Source organism: Danio rerio, chromosome 1, assembly GCF_052040795.2.
Source record: "Danio rerio strain M-AB ecotype USA chromosome 1, GRCz13ab, whole genome shotgun sequence".
In the NCBI taxonomy this organism is placed as follows: Eukaryota; Metazoa; Chordata; class Actinopteri; order Cypriniformes; family Danionidae; genus Danio; species Danio rerio.
Genome location: NC_141021.1, coordinates 34,994,627 through 35,003,097, shown reverse-complemented (window position 1 = coordinate 35,003,097; position 8,471 = coordinate 34,994,627).

Genomic DNA, 8,471 nt, shown 5'->3' with positions numbered 1-8,471 from the left:
GAGGACAGTTTCTGCAGATATTTATAATTAATATATATATATATATATATATATATATATATATATATATATATATATATATATATATATATATATATATATATATATATATATATTTTTTTTTTTTTTTTTTTTAATAAAATGTCATACTTTCTTGATCAGGAATAATGATGCTTAAAACCCAGCTTTGACATAACAACATACATGTAAATATGTAACAAAATATGTACAAATAAATAAATAGTAATACAAGTTATAATAACATATTTTATATAATATAATAAAATAAATACAATTTGACATACATTTTACTGTTTTTTTTTTTTTTTTTTTGAAAATAAAATATTTTGTTTAAAAAACCTAAAAACCTTCCAATATGTATTTTTGTTCCAAATATAGGACACGTGGTCTTTTAAACAAAACATGCTATGGTGGACTGGTGAATGGTTGAAAGAAAAGTCTCAATAAATCAAATTATTTAAGAGTTTTGATCAGCATTTACTTTACAACATTTCTTCAAACAACAGTATTTTTTTCAATATATAATATACCTAATGTAGTGTAAAAGTGAATTCATGAATCACAAATGAATCAATATATAACTTTAATGAATGCATTGTACCACTATTTATTTTGGTTAGTTTTATGATGCTTTTTACATTTTGATTTACACTTTAATAAAGTTAATGTATTTACTAACATGAACAAAGAATGAACTATACTTCCACAACATTTACTAATTATACTACTAATCAAATATAGAATAAGACCTTGGTGTGCAGGTGGTCTTTAAATTGAAATAGCTGAACGTACAAAGGAAGCTGAGAAAAATATAAATTTTTGATGGACATTTCAGACGTCACTTAGGTGAGGTTTTTTTGCATCTGAACTCCATATCAAGATATACATGTCAAGAAAAATGAAATTATTTTCATTGACTAGCATAAATAAAGTTGAATAAATACTGCAGTATACATATTGTACTGTACACTGTTTGTTTATATTAGTAAATAAAATAACTAACCTAAATAGAACTGGTAAAGTATTACAATTATTTTCTCTATAATGCTAACATACTGGCAATATACTGTATATATATTCATCATGCATTTTGTAGCAGTTCTCCACAAACCCAAGCATACTTTGGCAACTGCAATTGCTGTAGAGGTTGGTTTTCCTGACAATTTCTCTGCCAAAGAGACAGCTTTGGGTTTTTACATAGCCATCGTTGGTCCAGAGGGTAATAAGTAATAAATACGAAGCACAAACCAGTAGAGCAGTTCATGAAGGGTTCTGACCTGCTCACATGTACAGTAAGAAGAGAAAGACAGACTTGGAGACCCAAACATAGAGAGAATCACATGAAGTTTTAAGAGCCCCAGAGCACTTCCTCGATGGATTTCTTTCCTGCTAAAGTGTCATCTCTCAGACAGGCTCTCTGGTGGTACAGAGGGAGTTATTCGGCTTTTATGTCATGTAGTGAAAAAGAGACAGGAAAAAAAAAGTGTGTGAAGGATAGTGATGAAGAGAATATCTATGTTAATACCCGCTACATGCATGTTTCTCATTTATATCTCAAATTCATATACTGCATATGACTGCAAATTACAGCATTAAAATGTAAATGCCTACAAAAAGTAAATGCCATCAGATGATGTAAAACAAGTAACTCTCTGCAAACTTAGAACGTCATGAAAGAACCAGTATAAATTCTAAATACAGCATGAAAAAAATATTTTATATACACTGTTAGACCTTACCAGGCTTTTTACAGTAGAATACTGGCAACACTGTTGTAAGCTGCTCACTGTAATGGTTTGTTTACAGAGAAAAACTGGCAACATTGTTGCAAGTGAATTACTGTAACCAAACCATTACAGTGACTAACCATCCAGCAAAAAGCTATATATATATATATATATATATATATATATATATATATATATATATATATATATATATATATATATATATATATATATATATAAATAAACAAATGACCTGATTTATGCATTTATTTAAGAAAGCCTTTATTCTATAAATACCACTTTTACTTACTTCATTTGGTATTTTCCAGTCAACTTCATTGAGCACCTGCAAAAAAATGTTTGGAGGTGCTATTTAAGAGAGAGATTTTTATTTTATTTTGCCTTTATATGTATGTTGTTTATATACAGCGCAATACTTACCTTTGAATAAGCTCTATTGTGACATTAAATGACTCTTGATAAGCAAGGTTACAATAATATAAGTAATAATAAATAATAATAATACTATATATATATATATATATATATATATATATATATATATATATATATATATATATATATATATATATATATATATATTTATTTATTATTTTATTTTTTTAAGTTTCAAATAATAAAAAAAAATGCATATCAATAGAACAGACACACATATACACTAGATATGGTTAGAAACAGGTTTGTCAAAAACAGGCACACACATCAAATCTCAATACAAAAAAAAAAAATTTAAATAATAATACAAAAATAAAATAAATAAATAAAATCGGCATCACAGAGAATGTAAAGGATCCACTCTTATTATTATTTACTTAAAAAAAAGTTCAAGAAAACGAACATTTCTATTGTCCTTATGAATTCACAGTTGGAAACACGGCTCTGACAAAATATTTAGCAACACACTCACAACCTGGGACCTGACAGTGGAGGTTCGCAAATCCCTGTGATGATTCCTGTGCACGTTACCTAACTGGGAAGATTTGAATTTAATGGTTTTTATGTGTATAAAATCTGCTTATTTGCCAAAAAGTCACATTACACTGTTAGCATCTGTACATTATGGAAATAGGCAATATCCAATGAATAAACATACTTAAATGAAAGTAAGAAGTTATATGAGAAGAGGCTAACTATCTAACAATGCAGCCAACAGTAAGGGTTATGACATTTTTATTTATTCATTTTATTTTTGGCTTAGTCCTTTTATTCATCAGGGGTTACCAAAGCGGAATAAACCACCAACTTATCCAGCATATGTTTTACAGTTGCCCTTCCAGCTGCGGCCCAACACTACGGCCAGTTTAGTTTATTCAATTCACCTATATATGTCTTTGGACTGTGGGGGGACACTGGAGCACCCGGAGCAAAACCCAATCCAACATGGCGAGAACATGCAAACTCCACACAGAAATGCTAACTGACCCAGCCAGGACTGCAACCAGTAAACTTCTTGCTGTGAGGTGATCATGCTATCCATTGTGCCATGCCCCTTATATAACATTTTATTTAATGTAAAATAATGATACAAGAAAACTAATGCAAAACCACACTGTCACATTTACTAAATGAGTTAATTTTATTTTACTAAAATATTTTATTAGTTTATTGCACTATTATAATAAAACAAGTTATGTGAACTCTTTAAACTAAGCAGGACTCAAATGGAATGAGTTTCAGCAAATTTCAAGTTACCATCATGCTTTGCATGTTTGACTATTAAAAGAGAATGTTAAAAAAGTGTGTGTGTTTTGCTTTATGTATAAATCTTTTAAACTGAAATCTTTTTTATTATTATTTTAAACATCAATATTTCAAACTAAGAAAGCTGTATTGTTGCAGGATTCTTTCTGCAAATATAAATCTTTCTTTCTATTACCAACCATTACTCCCTCTCCACCTGCTGTCGTAATAGAATTTATAATAGAATTCATTGTCACATCCGGCTTGTATGAATAAAGGATGCTGCAACCTCATGTCTGATTTCTCTGGCTGCTTTTCACTTACAGCAAAATTGCAGAGCAATATCTTTATTTTTCCTCATAAACAAGGCAGGTCACTCAAAGGAAGAAGCCTGTGTGCATTTGTTTATATTCTAATATTGCAGAATATTTTGCTTTTCACCTGACATGACATTTTGTTGGATAAAATGTCTGATCAGCTGAGAGTTGCTGCAATCTGATCTTGGTGATGCTTTTTTTTTCTTTTTAATATTTTAACTTTTCCAAGACTGGTGTAAATATGTCATCATTCCTTATGCATGATGATTCTAGATTATTGTTCCAAAAATATGGAAAAAATATAGAATAAAAATATAAATGGAACATTTTACTTATATTTGAAAAAACAAAAAAACAAAAAAAACACTCAACTGAATGAACAAACGAGAGAACGAGAAACAAAGGTTCAAAGGTTATGTGTATATATATATATATATATTAGGGTTGTCAAAATTTATTGTTTCTTCGGTGCACTGCGATGCAGACGCGGATGATTCTGTATCGGTTCAGTAATAATCATAACCGGTTTTTACTGACGTCATTTACCTCATATGTGCTCTGTCGCGAGGGAGGCGATCGCGAGTATTTACAGTGCTTTAACTACTTAAACCTCATAAACTGTGCACAATTTCACTGTGTGTGTTTGCTGGATCAGTTTTTTAATGACATATACAACAATAGCCAGTGACCTTCTTCTCTAGGTGTATTGGGTAAGCTTATTTTTCTGTAGTGTATGTGTCTGAATGAGCGTGTATGAGTGTGTCCCAGTGATAGGTTGCAGCTGAAAGGGCATCCGCTGAGTAAAACATATGCTTTATAAGTTGGCGGTTTCTTCTGCTGTGGCAACCCCTGCTTAATAAAGAGACTAAGCCCAAAAGAAAATGAATAAATGAATGAAACCTCAAAATATATATTTTAAAAATAGAAATAATAATAATTATTATTTTAATGCTGGGTATTTTATTTATTCAGGTTATACTGAAAAAAATACTAATTATTGCACTATTTTGGACACTTTACAAGTATGTTATTCGTTTATCTGCCTAACCCTCCAAATGAGTCTTCTACATGCTAAATCTGAAATTTCACATAGAATATGAAATCAATTTCAGCATATGTAGCCCACTAAGACGCCTTTACATCTCAAGACCCCCTACAGCATTCATTTTGTGGCATGTCTGAATGGTGGCTTTAAAACACGAAGAACTGACAGTCTTATCAGATCAGTTTTCTTATTGTGGAATTTATTGCAGAATCACTTGTCCAATAGGGCTTGACACTCTCTAAGAGGATAAAAAAGTCTCTTATGTTTGAAATGAGGTCATCTATACCAAGAGGAAAGTGCTGGTTTCCAGAGTGTTGATAAAATCCTGACAAAGACTGACATTGTGGATGAATGTAGTCCACATACTCTGCCCCTCCGGCATTGCAGTGAATAGAAGAAGAGAACGTGAAAAGAGCCATCGCTCCTGGTTTCTGCTCTCTGCTCCATTTCCTATATATCACTGTCACCTCTTTCCTAAAGCTCCATTCCCTCTATCCTTATCAGTCTGCTTTTGCCATCTTCTCTTTAGGCTTTCCTTCTTTATATCTTTACTAACCATGTCTCTCTCTCTCGTTCCATCTGTCATTTCACGATCACCCTTGTCTCTCTGGCCATTTAACACTAGAACTACTGGAATTCTGTTCTAAATGACCGGAAAGTCTATATCAGGCAGAGGTCCACACCTTCCATGTATTTGGACCAAGGTTTTTGGTTTGAAATACAAAATAAGGAATAGTTCATTTCTATGGTTGACCACTGTGTCCTGTCTCTGCATTGATCGCATGACCACTGTGTGCTGATCTTGGTTTATTTATTTTTTTGGTTGGGGTGCGGGTGTGGATGGGGGGGGGGGCTGGGATTGCAGCTTAATTCTTTAATGTTCAATCAAGTGTGTGAAAAGGCTCAGATTGGATTTGATGTCTTGACAATGTATTTGCGTATACATTCCTTGTAAATTGAATTCAATTGAATTCATCTTTATTTCTCGAGTGCTTTGTGTCAAAACAGCTTAACATAGATGTTCTAGTAAATTGAAACTGTGCCAGTTCAGTTTTCAGAGCAAAAGTTCAGTTTAGTTCAGTTCAGTGTGGTTTAATTTTCACTGATTATTACTTTTCAGCTTTCAGATTTGAATTACAGTGCATCTAGAATGTATTCATGGCTCTTGACGTTTTCCTCATTTTCAAACAGCCTTATTCCAAAATGCATTAAATTAATTTGTTTCCTCATAATTCTACATGCAATACCCCATAATGACAATGTGATTTTTTTTTAAATTGTTGCACATTTTTTACAATTAAAAAACCTGAAAAATAACATGTACATAAGTATTTACAGCGTTTGCTCATTACTTTGTTGATGCAACTTTGGCATCAAATTACAGCCTCAAGTCTTTTTGAATATGATAGCACAAGCTTGTCACACCTGTCTTTGGGGATGTAACATGAAATTAGCTCATTTTATGAATATTAATAATCAACAATAACGGTTTATTCTTAATTATTAATATTCCGGCTTAAGCTTCAGTCAGTTTGGTCAAACAAACATATGATTGTAAATGATCATGCTCGCGCGACCAAGCGGATTCCCAGATTATGAATATTAATTATCAACAATAACGAATTATTATTAATCATTAATATTCCGGATCAATTTATTGTTAACTTGACCAAACGAACACAAGCAGAGCCGCCGCTCTTCCGAGCGGACACGGTAATCTATTCATTTAGAAAAAGGGAATTTAATTGCTTCTTCTTGTGAAGTAGATTAATCATTCAAAAGTTTTAAACAACTTATAATAGCTAGGCTAGGGAATCTGTATTTCAGTGACATTTTCTTGTAAGGCAAACAATACAATTCATTTGATTATAATGGAATTTATTGACTAGTCAGACGTAACGAACAAACAAACGCACAAACATACATTTAACACAGAACAATGGTAAACCACGTGGAGACATCGGGTCTATAGAACGTGTAACAACAAAGAGAAATAGTAAAGCGAGGAAATAGAGATTTCAGATAGAAGAGTGACAAAACTTTCAGTTCCACACGCACCATTAAGGACCACCGAGATTATAAAAAACACCTTTTTGCTAAAAGGGGCACAGCTTAATCGCATAACTAAAGGTACCTGGACTTAATGCCTGGGATCTCTCTCTTTGTGCGGGTCTTTTCCTGATGAAAATCCTTTTGATGTCCTTCTGGATGAGTGGAGTTTGTAATGCAGTTCGGACGAACACAATCGCAAACTTTAAACTGAGTTTTCTTTTGCCGGAAAATAAAGAAACGTGGCGGGAAAGTCCATGCGGCGTAGGAAAGGTGCGTGGCCCGAAGGCCACCGACAATGCTGTTCTTTTTAGGACGTTCTCTTTCTGCCCAGATGTTTGGGGGGAAGTGTGCTTATACCTGCGGGTCACGTGACAACCCGTACAGCATTCTGACTAATGATTTCAGGGGAAAGTTTGCGCGCGAACCCTTTCTTTGTCTTGAGGCTCCTCGTATGCAAATTTGAGTGTCCGCCCAAAGCATGCGGACAGGCATTTAATACAGGGGATTAAAGAATAAAGCAATGCTAGTTATGATCTTGCTATATGCATCATGTGCAGTAAAATGTCAGCAGAAACCCATCGGTACCAAACATGGGGGTTTTAAAAGTACATCGACATAATTTTTCACATCCTCATAATATTTATGCTTCAAAAAGGCCTAAAAGGCACAGGCATACAGGTTATAAGAGAGGTTACACAGGTAGGAAAACTCAGAAATGAGGTACAAAGTTTACAAAACATAACACTTTAGTTTTGTTCTGTTTCAGGATTTCTGAGTGCATTTTCTTTCTGTCAGAACAGCCTCGTGGGGTTGTGTGTGTGTGTATGTATTTGGGCAGGAATGTCTTTGAAGCTTTCCTGCTTATCTTTCCAGTTCCCCTGAACAACTTAAGCTGTCACGAAAATCCAGACTTCTTGGAGCCAGGAGTCGAAAAACCTTCTGTCGACCAAAACCAGACCGTGATAAAATCCATAAGAAATTTTATCTGTAGACTGTACGCTACAGGGATTTTAGCCCATTCTTCTTTGCAGTACCTCTCAAGCTCTATCAGATTGGATGGGAAGGGGCCATGTTCAGATTTCTCCAGAGATGTTCAAAAGGATTTAGGTCTGGGCTCTGGCTTGGCCACTCAAGGACATACACAAAGTTGTTGTGAAGCCACCCCATTGATATTTTGGTGGAGTGCTTTGGGTCATTGTCCTGCTGGAAGATGAACAGTTTCAGCAGTCTGAGGTCAAGAGCTCTCTGAAGCAGGTCTTCATTCAGGATGTCTCTGTACATTGCTGCATTCATCTTTCCCTCTATCCTGACTAGTCTTCCAGTTCCTGCTGCTGAAAAACATCTGTTTCTCCTCTCTCCAAAGAAGAATGCTGGAGCTCAGACAGCTCTAGGAAGAGTCCTGGTGGATCAAACATCTTCAACGTACTGATGGATGCCACTGTGCTCATTGGAAATTTCAGTGCAGCAGATTTTTTTTGTTACCTTCCCCAGTCTTGTGCCTTGAGACAATCCTATCTCCGAGGTCTATAAACTTTTCCTTTGTCTTCATGCTTGGTTTGTGCTTTGACATGCACTGTCAACCCCGGGGACCTTATAAAGACAGATGTT